This window comes from Lycium ferocissimum, chromosome 8, assembly GCF_029784015.1.
Source record: "Lycium ferocissimum isolate CSIRO_LF1 chromosome 8, AGI_CSIRO_Lferr_CH_V1, whole genome shotgun sequence".
Taxonomy (NCBI): Eukaryota; Viridiplantae; Streptophyta; class Magnoliopsida; order Solanales; family Solanaceae; genus Lycium; species Lycium ferocissimum.
The window spans coordinates 47,395,463-47,414,060 of record NC_081349.1 but is presented as its reverse complement, the minus strand read 5'-3'; positions in this window follow the sequence as shown (position 1 = coordinate 47,414,060).

Here is an 18,598-nt window from a genome sequence, read left to right as displayed (position 1 = left end):
CAGGTTGTCATGATATACTTCTTAAAATTGTTATTCAGCGGCCTTGTCGGCCTATGATTCACGTTACAGAGTTTAGATATCACAGTTGGTTCGCTCGGCCCTTCGGGTGCCGGGTGCCGGCCACACCCCCCAAGGTTGGGGTGTGACAAGCAGCCACCCTTTGCCTACCATCGTTATTGTTTAAGGCATTTGAAGGCAAATTTCCAAAAGACATATCGAATCCCAACACTTTGTAATTGGATGTGGGCGGCTGCAATAGAGCATCGGGAGAAGAAGTTTAACCTGCAGATGGATATTATTAGGCGGGCGAATAAGGAAGCCTTCCACCGGTTAAAATGCAATTGATAAAGACAAATGGACATTACACCGGGATGAAGGTAGGCGATAGGGTATGTTGACAACAAACGGCTACCGAGTCATTCAATGGCTTGTTGAAATTCGCACGACGGACTACCCGTCACCGCAATGGTGATAATGACATTTAAGCGAGGTTGTGGAGCGGTTCGTCGCAGATCAAAAGAGGCCAAAAGCAATGTAGCGTCTAAGATGGATGCCAAAACGTTAAAAGCCGAGTACACAAATATAAGGCTCAGAAACATGATCGGATGAGTACAACCCTACGCGAGTGCATATTTGAACTCACGGCAGTGTGCGCACAAGGTAAAGGAGGTAACGTTCACACAATTTGCGAGATTCCAAGAACATGCACATACGGCAAGTGGCAATCATATCACATGCCATGTTCTCACCTTCAGATGTTTTATCACAATGGGAAAGAACGCCTCCTCGTACATACGGCCGGGTGAATATGCGGTTGAAAATTATGCAAAGAACGTATCTTTGGGAAGGTTCTACCCACTTGGTAGTGAGAGTTATTGGCCACCGGATCCATTTCAATGGTTGCAAATAAAGCATCTATCCGTAAATTCAGAAAGAATGTATACTCGCGTATTCATAATGAAATGGATGTTCCACCGGGGAGATACACTAGAAAATGCTCATTTTGCAATTATGTTGGTCATGATAAGCGCAAGTGTCCCTTACGGCATGGCGGTCAAACTACATCTCGCGGTGGAAGTATCTCTTGTGGTGGACGAAACTTTAGTGGTGGAAGTACCTCTAGTGGTGGTGGCACATCTCGCGGTGGTGGAGGAAGATCAACTCAAGGGCATTAATTGATGAATGCTTTTTAAGTTTTTTTCTTACTTTGATGATTGTATTTTTAAAAGTTTGGGTTTCTTATTAATGAATTAGTATGTTAAGTATTTTCATCTACTCAAGGTTATGAATGATGCAATTTAATTAAGTTTTTTTTTTTTTTGTATGAATGCTGCCATTTTGACTAACTTTTGATTAATTATTAATGAATAAGTTTAAGTATTCATAAAGAACTTCAAGCTAATGTCACCGAGCCTTGAAACGAAAACGGCGTTCGAGCACTTTTCAACCTCTAAAACGGCCATCCGAACTTTTGTGTATCCTGATGTGTTGATCCTACCTTATTAATCGCACAAAAATAAGTAGGGTTCTATATAAAATATTGAAGTTTCGGTCCCGAAGCACGATTAATCTATGGTCAAAGTACGTTAAAAAAGTGTAACGAGGAGGGTTAACGAAAAGAGCCAAAAAAAAGGACGAACACTATAACACGAGTAATTCTTCATAGCTATAGCCGATTAACGGAACCGTCTCCGTTAACTCTTTAAGCGCGATAAAATTACTGCGCTAAAGGTATTTTCGTAACATTTTTTTTTTGTTGGGGTATTTTGGTTCAAAATATTTTTTTTGGGGGCATTTTGGATCCGGACTCAATTTCTTCTCCTATTGTTAATCCAGTGGAATATACTTTGCTTTCAGCGCTAAGAGAATCAAGAAAACAACATTGAAATGACATTCCATTGACTAATCCATTCTTTAGTTTGTCATTAATTAAAGCCAATGGCTGATCCAGAATTTTGAGTTCGTGCCGCGTTAACTTTTTTGACGTGTAGTTAATACCAATCACATGGTAGAAGTGCACAACTATTTGAACACTATGGTAAAAACAAAATTAATGAGAAAAGTCATATTAATATAATTGACACTATGAAATTGTGATGAAAATGCAACTGGCGAGAAAATTTTTTTGGTAAATTTTGGTATTTAGAAAGGATCGAACTTTGGAGTCTTTTTCTTTCCCCTTTCTTTGCTACAAAGAATAAGGTAAAATAAAAAAATAAAAAATAAAAAGAGAAGGGTAAAACAAAATTCAGCGAAAAGTAGTCTAAAATATTTTTTTTTTTTTAAAAAAGCAGTGTTGGATTAAAAAAGGTGGATGAGTTTAGAACTGTCAACCTCACCTCATTAAAAAGCCTCCAATACCATTTCTTAACCAAAGCACCCATTACACCTGTTGTTTGCCGGGTGCTTCTTGACATATTATAATGGATTTGCTAAAATTTTCCATATAACTACACATACAATGAGTGCTGAGCACCAAATTCTTACATGTGGGTCCGCCCCTGATTAGAGCTGTCAAAGCTGACTGGTCTGCTCAACGTCCCAGTCCAATTCAACCCTCATGGTCAACTTATGACTTATGTATGATTTAAGTGTTTGGACATTATTATTTGGTTAAATCTGGATTAGTCAAGGCCGACATTATTATTTGGTTAAATCTGGATTAGTCAAGGCCTTGACCCCAACTATTAATGGAGGACAAATATAAAGTTTTGAGAAAATCTGAAACTTTCCGAAAAATCTTAATACTAATGAAGCAGAATATTTAATAAGGCAGTTTAGCTTGTTAAGACACTTGTTAAGATGTTATAACAAGCGGAACGCAGACTAAGTATATCCAGGAGCTCCACTTACATTACGCATTTTGCAACATATGCCAGTTACATACAAAATAGAATTATCAGTTAATCTGTTGTATATTTCAGCTTTGCCTTTGCAGTCCATTCTGAATGTAATACTTTGAAATATTCTTTTCACAGTCAAACGGATGTTTCTCTTCTATTACCAGAAGCTAATACTGACCAGATTTTACTAGTTGAATAGATAATTGTGCAGCAGAGCTACTAACAACAACAATGTTTGAGCCATTTGAGGTATCAAACTAGAACCACTTGATAGAGAGTGAGCACCTACTAAACGAACTGATCCAGTAATTTCATCTCTTAATTCAATGTGGGCAGGGCGGCGTGGGGCCGGTTGAAATCTTTGCAGGTTTTAGCCTCAACTCTCCCCGAATGCTCCACTTCTGAAGTGCTGATGGAAGTTCATTGAAGATTCAACACATCACAAGGAACTCGTTTCGTTCGAGAAATACACTACATTGTTCCTCTCTTTACGGTCAAGTGGTTGAACGTCCCTCGAATTGAAGAAAAGAAGCAGTGATCAAGAGAAGTTGTCCCTTGTAATCAGTCCTCCCTCGTGATCAATCCGAAGCGCTACTAACTCTTTTTGACGATCAAGGGAAGGAGGTCCTCATCATCCTGTGCTTGAGAAATACGCTGCTTCGGTCCTCGAATCAAGGAAAAGAAATTAGAGACAAGAATCAGGGAATACATAGAGTTGTTCTCACAAGTTTGATTAAGAAAATCCATTTTCTTTACATTTGTTTAGTGGTTGCAGTTATTAATTTCCGTACACGAAATTTTGTCGCGAACCACTGCCATCCGTACTAGTCAATACTTTCTTTAATTAAGCACTGCTTCTCAATTACAGGTAGTATGACTTCAAGTAGTAGCTTAATACTGTTATGTATTAAAAGTATCCACATGCAATTGAGCTAAATCTGGTTGGAAAGTCACCTTTCTTTGTGAGAATCTACTGAACAGAAACTGAAGAAGACAATGATAAGTTGGCACCAATTTCTTAGATACATTCATTTAGCATTGTTGCTCCACGAGAAGCCCTCTGAAGTTTTTGAAGTATCACCAAGGCAAATTCAGCTCACTGGTGAGTTACAATGTAAAGAATTTTTAGGTAAAGAGTTCCCAAATAAATGGTTGAGATGTCAACACGAGATTATTATAGACAAACATACATGATTGGATTCTCATTTTCATGTTTTTCCCGTCTTCATCATTCACTAGTGTAAAACTGCCGAAAATTTCCTTCATGATACATATAACTGCAAGGGACATTGTGAGATAAAAAAATTGGCCAGACCAATTCTTTGAGGTGTAAAAGAGCATGCCATCTCTTGAATAATATCAATATGATCCTAGGACTAAGATTACAACACCTTACCAACAAACAGTCTACTAGTTTCCATTCTGATAAATATCACTTAGTAGAAAATAGAATCTATATTGATGAGTAAGCAGAAACATTCGTACATGTCACACTCATTCGTCGCCTGGTGTTGTCACGTCATCAACTATAATCGCGAACAAAAATCACAAACCAAGAATATCTAGATAAAGTAGGAAAATGGGAAGGATTCAAAGTACATAATTCTTACGGTCTTATACTCAAGAAGTAAAAATGTGAAGCCATCTTATAGAAATTAATTTCATTCAAAGTTAATATTGCTGCCTTCAGTAGAAGAAGAAGAGTGAAAGAAGACACCAAAACAAAGATTTTAAATCTTGAAGTGCTACATTTTGATTGATTACAAATAACATAGAGCAACTGAAGTGACAGACACATCCCCTATATAACTACTGGCCTATGCTACTCAGTTTGTTTCCTATCCAGAATGGTTTTTAAATCAAATGATAACTAATGGAATGTAGATGTCCAAATATGGTTCCAGATTCCCTTTTCTTGCCATAAGAGACGGCACGGTAAATGTAAATTCAATAAAAGAAGAATCATCCGGACATCTAGTACAGTAAACCATACCTATATGTACATGAAGTTACTTCATGTCGATCAATGCGATACTTTAGGCTCCATGAGTAGTCATTTCCCAATTCAATGACATCAATATGTTATGGACACAATTTTATTTTAATAACAGCCTAGTCATATACATAAACTATCAATAAAATCTTTTTCCTTGTTGCTATTTCTGTGTTAGGCTGAGTAAGGAAATGAATTTCCAGAATAGTGATGCTTTTGTTTGCACAGATACAGAAGTAGTCTTTTTCGGGCAACTTCATGTTCACCTCATTGGAAAACATAAAAGCTGATAAAGCGGGAAGTTAAATGCAAAAGAAGACAAGATCAAAACCAATCACGCTCATGCAACAGTGTCATAATTCATGGTAGACGTTTGGGCTTCCTGTCACCGAAGTTAATGCTCAAGCATGAAGTTCATTGTTCTTTGTGCTTTCAGTAACCTAAAGTTGCTTCTTTTAGCCACAATGTGAAATTTGGAAATGATTGTCGAACTATTGCTAGCTAATGTTTCTTGTGGAAGTTATGCGAGCACATTCTTTACATTACAAGGGAAGAAATGAAGTAGTTGCAGAATTGGAGTTATGGGTTGCATTTCTGTAGTATTTGATTTGGGGAAAGGTAAAGTGTAAGTTGTTGATGGAATTTTCTTCTTAATTCAAATTAATCGATTGGTTAAACATTTTAAGAAGTGGAGCCTCATAACTTACTAGTAGAATACTGCAGAAAATTTCTTTCACGGTACATATAACAAAAAAGGAGCATTGTGATATAAAGAATCAGAGAAGTAAGTCTAGGAGGGGTAAAGTGCCCAAAAGAAATGGCATAATACTACTGCTTGTTTACAGATGAAGCCAGAACACATTTACGTTAACAAGCAACTCGAGCTGGGATGCCATATATATATATATATATATATATATATATATATATATATATATATACTGCGGGAACCTGCATTGCACGTTTATCCCAAAATACGTAATACTACCATTTTTGCATTGTAAATGATAATTTAAAATGGTACATATATTTTTGAACTTTGTGCTATAAATAAAATTCAAAACATACAAAAAAGTAAAAATTCGTAATAAAATTCAGAACATACAAAAAAGTAACAACTTGTAATTCGAAGTTAAAAAATCTTGCAAACTTCATGCTACTTCAGTGAAATATACAGTACTTTAATTTAAACACAGATACATACTCGAACATATGGAGGAGGCCAAAAGGAGCTGACAAGTGAAAAGATATAGAGACATGAGAGCCGACGTTTAGTTTTGAAACTATCTATATATTTGTGGAGTGCATGGTCTTTTTTCAACCATATGAACCAAAGACAAACTGAAAAAAAAAGACAACCAAAGACAAAATACTGGAGGAGTATATCCATAGGAGGAAGGATAATGGACGATTACCTAAAAAATACAGTTGTTCCACAAACACAATGTATACTCTTTCATCATCTCTGTCTATGGCCTATGCCAAAATATTGCTTATCCGAATGAGTTGCATTTCGTTTTCCTCTAGTGTTACAAGTGTTCACATGGGTTATAAATCCAATCAACTTAATATAATTAGCTTCTTCACGTTGTGCCTTCTGGAGAAATGATTCTAGATGCCAGTGAGATCTTCTATAGCTTTAGATGCATCATGCTGAACATGAATCTCTAGAGTTTTCGGTAATAGATCTATGACTATCCACAAATGGGAAAAATAAGCTTATTAGCACTCGATCCAAGGCTCAACACCTTGTCCTTCAAGGTATGAAATTAAGAATTTATGGACATAGCCATAGCAAATGTTCTGCGAAATTATTAGCTGGGAATACAAAAATATATTACCAACTCTGAATTTAAAAAGATAACGTTGTGCAATTCATTTAATATGTTCATAATTTCGTATGGGCAGTATACATTGTATTGTATGCATTCATAAATTTCACCTGAGTAGTGGAATAGAAATAATTTATTTTTGAAGGTTAGACTTTTCACTATTTAAATGAATCTGGCCTATTATAGTTTACATTTAATTCGTTGCAACTCTTCAAATTCTTCAAATTTTTGGAGTAAGAAAGAGAAGTTTTTTCCTAATTTAACTTTTAAACTTTTTTTATTATCTTAAATTGAATGCACGTTTACATCTTTGTACATGAATATTGAAGGAAATTTCATGATTAAAGGGTAAAAACGTCCTTCAACTTTTAATGGACATTTTGGTAATTCAACTTTTCAACTTAGAGTCTTTCCACTTTTAGAATAATATGATATGATATATACACACACACACAAAAACAAAAATAATTTTTGCCCTATTTACATAAAAAAGGAGCCAAATTTAAGTGGGAGGGGATATTGACAAGTGGAAATGTTTCTAGTTAAGGGAGTTTCGAAGTATACTACTCCCTCCGTCCCAATTTATGTGATACACTTTTCTTTTCAGTCTGTCCCAAAAAGAATGATACATTTTTATATTAAAAATAATGTAACTTAAAACTTCCCTTTTACCTAAATGAAATGATTTACAGCCATACAGATATCTATGTCTTGTTTTAGATCGCAAGTTTTAAAAGTATTCTTTTCTTTCTCAAAATTTGTGCCTAGCCAAATTATATCATATAAATTGGGACGGAGGGAGTAAGGTACATTATTTGAGAAGATGGAGATTTTCCTTTCGAGCACACCAATTTATTGAGCTGTAAAAGAGCATGCCTTATCATGAATAACATCAATATGATCCTAGGACCAAAATTGCAACACTTTACCAACGAATAGTCTACTTGTCCGTTCCGATAAATATCACTTAGGAAAACGAATCCGTGTCGATTAAGCCTGTTAAACGGTTGGGACCGGCCCGGACTGGCAACTGGTTAGAAAACCGGCCAGTTTTCGATCAAAAAACCAGAATCGGCCACCGGTTGGAAAGTTCGAAACCGGAACTGGCCGGTTTTAAAGGTTAAAAAAAGCTTTTTTTTTTTTTTTTTTTTTTATAGATATGTATATTATAGTATTTCACATATTGTAGGTATATTTATATATATTATATAAGTTTATAACTAAAGTTTATATATTTACTAACTAACAATATATGTGTGTGTGTGTGTATATATATATATAGATATATATATTATATACTTAAGTTATAACTTTCTATTTATAACTTAAGTATATTTATACTAGATATACCTAAAATATACTAAGAATATACTTATAATATAAATATACTTAAGTTATAAAATAGAAATTTACAAACTTAGAAAAACTTAACTTATATGCTTAGTTACTTATAATATATATATATATATATATATATATATATATATATATATATATATATATATATATATATATATATTAGGTATATTCCTAACTTAGTATAAGTAAGAATATGGACACAAGCAAATAGAAGAAAGCTTAATGAGCCATATATTTTATTCATTCATGGATAACATTTATTTACAAGTTGTAGTTTTTTTTAACTTGCAAATAATACATGAGTTGCAAAAAAGTAGTACAAGAATAAATCAAAAAGTGTCAATCATTTAGCTAATATCTGCAATATTATATTCGGTCATTGAGATATCTTCAAAGTCTTCCATTTGGTCCATTCCACTTGCTATCAAATCTTCAATCTCTTCCTTTCGCCTTCCACCGCTTCTAAGTTTTGGTTGCGTCGCTCCGATCTAATCCAATCGCGAATGCAAACTAGTACTTGCAAGCTAAATCCGATAATGAGAGTCTATGGTCTCCAATTTGTTGTCTTCCTTGGCTAAATGCACTTTTCGAAGCCACGGTTGATATTTGAACCATAAGGATATCTCGAGCCATTCTTGAAAGTATCGGATGACTTGCCTTGTATTTCTTCCACCATGCTAAGACGTCCAAATCATCTACTTGGTTGATATCTACATTTGGCTGCATCAAATAAAGGTGATATTCATCAAAGTTTGCATTATGAGAAGGAGTTGGATGTGAATGTAAAACTTTTAAATTCGGCAAACACGACAAGCCTTTTTGCTACTTTGAGAAGTAGTAGGGCGTGGAGCAACGTGTAGTACTTTCTTCCAAAGTAGAATAATGATTAAAAACTTTTCTAAACTCGGCATCAATAGCGAGCTCTGGTTATGTAAAGATGGTTCAACTCCTCGTCAATTCTAAATAGTTATAAATTTGACCAACCAATCCTCTAGTATAAGACATTTTAAAACAAGGATTTAAAAGAGAACCAAATATAAATAAAGTTGGGATAGGAAAAAAATACTTCTTAAATTTTGTTGTCATAGAAAAAATAGCCGCTTGATAACCGAATTTATCTTTATACTCATATAAAACTCTAGTTATTTCCGTTAAATAGGCTAAAATTCCAGTTACCGTGGGATAGAATTGTCTAGAAAAAGCAAGAGTTGCATTATAAATTTTTTGTAAAAGTTCAATACATTCCTTAACGTCTTCCCAATCGATAATATTTATCCAATCATCACTATCCGTATTAAAATGGTTGTGACTTGTTGTGAATCCTATATCATATGTGTGTGTGTGTAGTATATATATATATAATTTTACTAAGTCTAAGGCCATTTTGCAAACAAGAATTCTTAAAATCTCTCATTTTTTGCTTATCAACATTACAAAAAAGAAAAGCAACCGCATTTCTAAATTTTTTTAATAGAATCTTCAAAATAGTCAAGACTATCTCTAACAATCAAGTTTAAAATGTGACAACTAGATCTCACATGAAAAATATATTTTAGTGGAGTGTTTAATTCCCTTTTTAAAAGACCAATCGCCTTTGTATTATTAGAAGCATTATCTAAAGCAATACAAAGTGTTTTTCTATAAATGTTAAAAAATTTCATAATAGTTGACATTGAATCCGCTAAAATTTTCTCGTCATACGACCTTTCCTTCATCATATATATATATATATAATTATCATCAACCCAATGACATGTAATAGCAAAAAAATCTAACTTGTTAAGACTAAGATCCAAATCGGCGGTAAGAGAAACACTACAATTTAAAGAATTAAATACATGGCACAAATAAAATCTATATTTTTTATATAAATTTATAATATCCGATCTACAAATACTTCTAGGAATACCCTCAAACAACGGATTATAACAATGTTGAATATAAGTAACAAAGCCCAAACCCGAAGGAAAGGAAAATGGTAGAGCATCAAAAGCAACCATTTTAGCTATTTCATACGATCTTTTTTCTTGTCATAGCTAAAATTTTTATTTCGTGGGTCTATTGTTTGTTGAATACCCCCCACATTTGAACCCGTTTTCTCTCCCCAAACATCCCTATGTCTAGCTCTCATATGACCTGTTACTGAACCCGTTCCACCATCCTTACTAATTTGTTGCCTAAAAACAAATTCTTTTTTTACATATATTACATATAGCTACTAGTCTTTCTTTATCTTTAGTCATAAAATTCCAAATTCTAGCAGTTGGCTTACGAGTTTTTGGCAGTTTGTCTTGTGTATGTGATTGTGCAGGATGTGTATCTTCTATAAGATTTTCGGGGGCTTGTGTTTCATCATCATCATCAATTTCATGAAAAGTGCTGGTATAGTGTTGTTGCATTACCTCATGATCTAAAAGTGGATTATTTCCACCAATATTAATACCTAAATTAGGTGTTTCGTTCACAAATGTTTCCTCCATAAACCCATCCCTACCACTACCACTACTACCGCCACTACGTCTCACTCTTTTCGACATTATTAAATAACAATAATTTAAACCACACGTAAATAAATCACAAGAAAATAAATTGCAACAAATTAAATTGCTAGAATTAAATTGCGTAAATTAAATAGCGGAAAATAAAGATAGAGTTGGAATGAAGGTACCAAATTACCGGACTAATTTCCACCAAAGTGAAGGCGGCTAAAATTGCAAATCCACCAAAGCTTTGGAGCTACTTCGGATTGTTGCAAAATCACCAACTCCACCAACAATTTTTTTTTTTATAATTGCAAAATTGATAATTGAAACTAGAATAAAATTTTATAATATTTAATTGAGAGAAATTTAAAGTGGCTAATTCTTGCAAAGTAGCTATAATTGAGAGAAAGAGAAGAGTAAATTGGTGTAGATTAAAATTGAAAATGAAGAGGGGTTTATATAGGGGTGGGGGATGGATTAAAGTGTATAAAAAAAAAAAGTTTTTTTTGGGGGTTGAGGGGGTGTTGGGAGGCCAAAATGGCCGTTTGGAGCCGTTGGCAACGGCCAAAATTGGAAATGGACCGTTGCCCAATGGTCCAGTGGAACAGCAACAATATTTAATTTTTTTTTTTGACCGGTTAAAACCGCTTTCCGTTAAAGCTTAATCGGTCCTATTTTTTAAAACCGTCCGGTAGAAATACCCGTGGGACAGCAATCGTAAACCTCAGTTCCGTTAAACCGGTTATGGTTACCAGTTTTAACCGGTCCAACAACAGGCTTAGTGTCTATGAATGCGCAGAAAGATTCATACACATCACAATTATTGTTCACCAGGTATCATCATGTCATCAACTATAATCGCCAACAAAAACCACAAACCAAAAGTATCTAGATAAAGTAGGAAAATGGGCAGGACACCAGAATGATTCAAAGTAAATAATTCAATAATTCTTACTGTCTTATCCTGATGAAGTAAAAAGGTGACAGCCATCTTATGGAAACAAATTTAGGTCAAAGTTAAAATTTCTGCATTTAGTAGAAAAAGAAGAGTGAAAGAAGACACAAAAACGAAGATTTTAAATCCTGAAGAGCTACAGTTTGATTGATGACGAATAAGATAGAGCGACTAAAGTTACACATACACTCCCTATTTAACAACTGGCCTGTGTTACTAATTTGCTTTCCTATCCAGAATGGATTCTCAATCAAACAATGAACTGAAGGTAATGACAGATTATTGCAATTCCTCTCTTTTACACTGGATATTCTAGCTTGGTGTGGTGTCTAGATGTCCAAATATGGTTCTTGATTCCCTTCTCCTGCCATAAAAGAAAGCACAGTAAATGTAAATTCAATAAAATAAGAATCGCTTGGACTTCATGTATGTAAACCATTTCCCTGCATGCACATGAAGTTAGTTCACGTCGATCGATGAAATACTTTAGGCTCCAAGAGGATTAGCTATTTCCCAATTCAAAGAGGTTTAAATAATGCCGCTCGCTGACTACATAGCCAACCCGATGTAAATTCCCAGGGACACATCCAAAGTAGTATTGGCTATCCATTTTTGGCATCGGATAAGAATGGATAATATCCCTACCAATTTCAAAATAGCAAATGCTATTTAACAGCCTATGTTAGAAAAATAATATTTTCTATTTAATATCTCAAAAATAATATATTCTTTATTTTCTTAATATTTATTTTGTTTTAATGTCACCAAATATTTTATTGTTCAAAACGTTTCGACTACATTTAATTAGCCTTAATAGCTTAGCTTTTATTATGAGAAAATGTTTACTTGTTGTCATATGTTAGTATTTTGACAAAGGCATATGATCATATTGAATAGGCCTTCAATGGCTTTTATTTTTGATACGTTTTTTAAGTCTTCAAACGTTCGTATTCTTGCTATTCATTTGACCAATTGCCTTTATGATCTTTTATGGCATTTACTATTCTTAAATCTTTGTACAGTAGATGATTAGAAGTTAGCTATATAATAATATATAATATAACATTATGGGTTGATCTTTTTGGAGCAGGAAAAACGGAGAAAAATATACTCCTCATTTTGTAGTCTTGGGTTTTCTATGAGAGACATAAACATATTTTTCCTTGTAGAAAAGAGATACATCAAGAAAAGTTCTTACTCCCATATTTTTGTGTGCTGGGTTTTATTTTGAGATAAATCTTTGTTAGATTCTGGCTCCTAGTTTTGTACTAGAAGAGCTTGTTGAATCCTGGGGGATACACCCATACCGGGTGAAATATCCTTAAGGACAGTGTCTTAATTGACATGCCTCAAGCTATCAAGAGTTTCTCTACAATTGTTCGTGATCAAGCATTTTCCTCAAGTGTAAAAGAAGTTCCTACAAGTGTTCGTGATGAAGAAAACTCCCTACACATGTTCGTGATGAAGTATTTTCCGTAAAAATTTCCAACAATCTTAAGGATATTTCTCACTCTATTAATTCTTACGGAAAATAGAAAGAGAATACCTTAGTGCAACCTGTCTAAGTTCCAGGTATGTTTCTGAATTATATTATGATGAAAAATATATATATAACTATCTAACACGAAAGTAGTAGTAGTTATTTACTAATGTGTATTTGTACTGTGTCATTATGTATGTGCATATTTTTTTTGTGTGTGAAATACGTTGCACGTTATTTCTTTAGTCTTCTAAGAGATGTTATTGTAGTTCTCTTTATCTTGAGTGTTTTAAATCTCCTATCTTAACAGTTTGAAGATGCAATATGTTATTTGTTTCAGTGCAGTGGTAGACTTACTTTCTTAATGCATCAATATTATAGTTTACTTATGTTGTTAGTGATCATGAGTAACCAATTGAGTAATTCTAAATTTGACGCCCTTGTACATGTTTATGTTGATGCTAAGTTAACAAAAGAAGAATTGATTCATAGTTTGTGCCTCATTAGAGCTTCCACTATATAAGTTCTAATTATAATTTTAGTGTTACTTGCTTAAAGCTTGAAGTGTAACTGGTTACATAACTTACATTAGAAGCAGTACCTAGTTAGTTAAAAAAAAAAAATTAAAAAAAATGGAATTTCAGAATCTACTTTTCAATCTACCATTAGGTTGTTATTTTGTGTGTGGAAAATTATACCATTAATGCCCTTCAATGTAGTAGAAGATTCAGAGAAGTGTTAATATATCCCGCTAAGTAAAAATATATTTGACGAAGCGGATGATGTAAATGTTGTGGTCATTTCTCAAGTGATGAATCTTGTGATTAATGTGAGAGATTGGATGTTAGATTTTGATGCTACTAAGCATATTTATGCTAACAAAATTATTTTTGTGTGCTACACCCAAGTTGAAGAACAATGATTTATTTATGTTGGTGATTCAAGAACTACTCAAATTCTTAGAATGAAAAAAAAAATTCTTCTCAAACTCACATGTGAAAAATGTGGGATTAACTGAGGTGGTACATGCATGTTCCTAAGATTTTTAAACCAGTTTAGTTTCTATGAGATTATTAGGAAAAGTGGGGGTGAAAGTTTATTTTGAGCAGATAATTGTGTTAACCAAACACAATGTTTTTATTGGCAAAGAATTTTGTAATCATGATTTGTTTGTGCCTAATATCTTCCAAGGTGAAAATGCTAGTACTTGTGTTTACATGATTATTTCATTTAGTTTATGGTAAGTTAGACTTGGATATATTAGTTTTTCTTATACTAAGAAATGTTCAAGTTTTTGTCTAGATTAATTTTTTTTTTTTTAAAAACTTATTAAATGCTTTCCTAATGGTAGTCTTCTGGAAAATTGGATCTTACTGTTGATTGGTTTTATAATAGACATTAACATATTCTAACGTATTCCTACGTTATAAGCTTTGACTTCATTTTGTGAAAAAATGAATCTGACAATTTGAATAGCCTTTAATTGCAACACACCATTATTTTATGTTGGTAGCCTTGAATAGATATAAAAAGTCTTTTATTGTGTAATAACCCATCCCTTCCAAACTTGTAGAGCCTCTCCGTCATCATTCCTACCTATATATATTTGTATGCTTTCATGTTGATATAGTGAAGAAACTAAGAGACAAATTTTCACTTCTCTATTTTATCTTTGATATACTTTTAATGTGTAAGTTTGTATGTCACATACACAATTGGAAAATCTTATGAATTGTGGAAAAGTTATTCCCCTATTATGACATATTTGAAAGTGTGGGGGTTGGCTTACTCAGATTATGCTAGCCGATTTTGAAAAGAAGCAACGATTGAAAAGTGTTATAGTGAATTAATATTTGTTGTATAGAGGGTACAATGATGCTAAGTGGGTTTCAAGATCCACACGTGGTTATGAGTTTGAAAGATGAATATGAAAAATTAGCCAAATAGACCATAATGAAATTTTACTTTGTGGTTTGAAGTTGGTACGGTAATGAGGCTAAGATACTTCTTAGTGAGTATTGAGGATGAAATAAAATCAACGTGTCTATATATTGTGGTTGCCAGGCAGCATTAGCTGTAATGGAAAATAAAATTTTCAATGGCAATAAAATACATTCGTTTGAGACATAGTGTGATAAAGAAGGCTGCCGTTTAGATGAAATTATTTTCATTAATTATGTGAAGTCGGAGAAGGTGAACTTGATCAATTCACAGACTATAAGAAACATCGAGGGGAATGAGGTTTTTAAGTCAATTTGAGAAGATCAACAATGATGGTAAATTGGTGATTGGAGATCCCATGAATTAGGTTCATAAAATAACAAGTCATTAGTTGATCAAGTGTGCACTATAAAATTATATCCCTTCCTATGATGTGTGAATATAGTGCGGTTTGCAAGGCAAAGTGAAAAGTTATAAACTCTTAATCCAATTCATATCCTTTATAGGTGGTGTATTCTTCTGGGGGATGATTGGACATATGAGTGTGGAGTGGTGCGCATGAAATTGTGACGGATTTCTAGAGCACTCATGAATACCGGGACACGCGCGGCCTCATAGCGCAAAACCGCGATAACGACAAAGATTGTGCAAGTATAATGTGATAGAATAAGACCCTAGGCTTATAAAAGAATTTTGGTTCATAGAAGTTGTAAACTTCACCAATTATTTCGTAAGTTTAATCTTGTTTTATCTAGGTACGGTTCATAGTCTACGAGACACCGCATTCGACGCATTGTACTCATATATGTAAACCCAAAGAAAACTTCTTATTTTATTTCTTTTATTATTTTTGAGATATATGGGGGATTGTTAGAAAAATAATATTTTCTATTTAATATCTCAAAAATAATATATTCTTTATTTTCTTAATATTTATTTTGTTTTAATGTCACCAAATATTTTATTGTTCAAAACGTTTAGACTACATTTAATTAGCCTTAATAGCTTAGCTTTTATTATGAGAAAATGTTCCTTGTCATATGTTAGTATTTTGACAAAGGCATATGATCATATTGAATAGGCCTTCAATGGCTTTTATTTTGATACGTTTTAAGTCTTCAAACGTTGATTCTTGCTATTCATTTGACCAATTGCCTTTATGATCTTTTATGGCATTTACTATTCTTAAATCTTTGTACAAGATGATTAGAAGTTAGCTATATAATAATATATAATATAACATTATGGGTTGATCTTTTTGGAGCGAAAACGGAGAAAAATATACTCCTCATTTTGTAGTCTTGGGTTTTCTATGAGAGACATAAACATATTTTCCTTGTGAAAAAGAGATACATCAAGAAAAGTTCTTACTCCCGTATTTTTTTGTGTCTTGGGTTTATTTTGAGATAAATAAAAGATTCTGGATGCCATCTTAGAAGAAACAAATCTGGGGGATACAAACGGAGTGAAATATCCTTAAGGGGCTGCATTCTTAATTGACATGCCTCAAGCTAAGAGTTTCTCTACAATTGTTCGTGATCAAGCATTTTCCTCAAGTGTAAAAAGAAGTTCCTACAAGTGTTCGTGATGAAGAAAACTCCCTACACATGTTCGTGATGAAGTATTTTCCGTAAAAATTTCCAACAGCCTAGAGGTCCAAAAGAAAGCTCTATTGAAGAAAACTTCCTCACCATACTCCAAATGGCTTTCAAATGGTTTTGGGGAGCTCGAGATTGCCTCTAGGAGTTGGTTTCTGAAGAGTATATCTCAATAGGGAGACCACGTGCAACACTTATAACTTTGTAATGAGGTGATATTGAATGGTCAAAGGCCAAACTCATGTGGTGTGAATACATATTTGGGCTTGGGAGAGTAGTGTATTGCTTTGTAGTTATGTTACAGACATAAATCAGACATCTGTTCCGTGTGGAGGTAGTTGGGTTCGTATGTCTTAGGTTCACACAGCGACAGAGACTTAAACCATCACAGGAATTCAAAACTTCGACATCATCAAAGGGATCGTCTTTGATAAAATCGAAGAATCCAATAGAAGCCTTAGGTTTTGTTTTATCAGGAATGTAACAATGGTCATGATGAAAAGACGACAACTGCAGAACGAGTGCACTTGGAAAAGATTCAGGCTTCACGGGAAAAAAAGGGGAATCGGAGATGAGAGACAGCCACCGTTTGGAAACAAGCTTGAACCTGGAAAGCTCTAGCAAGGATCCGATTTGAAGTTTCCGTGTATGCCCATTCAAAAATTTATATTCAACTCACCGTTTGAAATACGGGAAGTAAATTTTCTGACTAAACATGAAGGAATCACTTAAGTGCTAATTTTGTATTTCTATTTGCACACCTTAAAAACTTAGTATGGGCTATCCATTTTTTTTTAGTTATGTTTTATGGGACAACTTTTATGGCATTACTAATTTCCCTTGAAAAGTTAAAAAAAAATATATATATCTTCAAAAAAGCACGCCCCCTGAAGTTATGTTCAACTAAAAGTGCAGAAAACGGACTTTAGTTGTGTTAAGTAAAAGTACGCCGGAGGGCGGGACTTTTAGTTGTGTTTAAGTAAAGGTACGGAGCAAAACTTTTAGTTGTGTTTAAGTCACCATGAATCCAAATGGATAAAAAAGTACTTTATGAACCTAAAACTCCAAGATTGCCTTATGGTTGATATCAGGATTCAATGTCACATTCAAATAAATGCATATTAGTTTCCTTCAAGTCATTTTGCACACAAATACCATTTTCAACACTTATAACTTCTTTTAATGTTTATTTCTTTCAAATTTCCAATAGACAAAAAACAAGTAAATAACTAAAAGAAACAAAGAAAGAGAGGCCAGAGACATCATGTGGAATTTGGAGAATATTTGGGTGCTTGGGAGATGAAGGTTCTTGGCAATGGAATTGGAAGGTTGTAGTATTGATTTTGATTTGGAAAGGGAACCCAGAACTAGGTTTATGTTTCTTGATTTGATGAGAGAGAAGAAGTTATCTTTTGTAAAAGTTTATATACCTAAACAAAAAAGTACTACTTAGAAATAACAAAGCTAAAAAGTAGTAACTAAAAACCAGTAACTAAATTACTAATAATTGAAACTAAGTCAACACAAATTATTAAAAAAAAAGAAAGAATCCAATAGAACGTGGTTAGGGTTTTGATTAGATAAGAGGATTTTATGTAACAATGGTCATGATATTTAATTTTTCTAAAAAAAAAAAAAATTGTGCAGAACGGGGTTCGATCCCGCGTATTGAAAAAGATTCAGGCCCATTCCAGACTACGGCAAAAGGGGAATCGGAGATCTATACATTATGTATATATACCTATATATATGTACTATTTCGTCCCAAACACCGGGTGGCGTGGCATCCCCACGCCAGCGGTCCTTGGTAGGAGTAGTTGTAAAATCTTTGATAAAAGATCATCACTGCCTTCAATTTTTCAGCACTATAAGAATCTTGATATGTTTGTATGAAGCCATACTTTCACATATGATCTGTCTTTCATGTTTATCAAAAGACTTGTATATATAATGAATGGAGAAGGATGAGTTCAGTCCCCAAAAAGGGACCTCCAATATTCTCATCAGAACATTTAATGAATTATTGTCAAGTATGTATATTCTGATCCCACTTCTCAAGATTGCAGAAAGTGAGAAAACGAAGACTCCATATTGCTCCCAGCAACAGAAGTCAT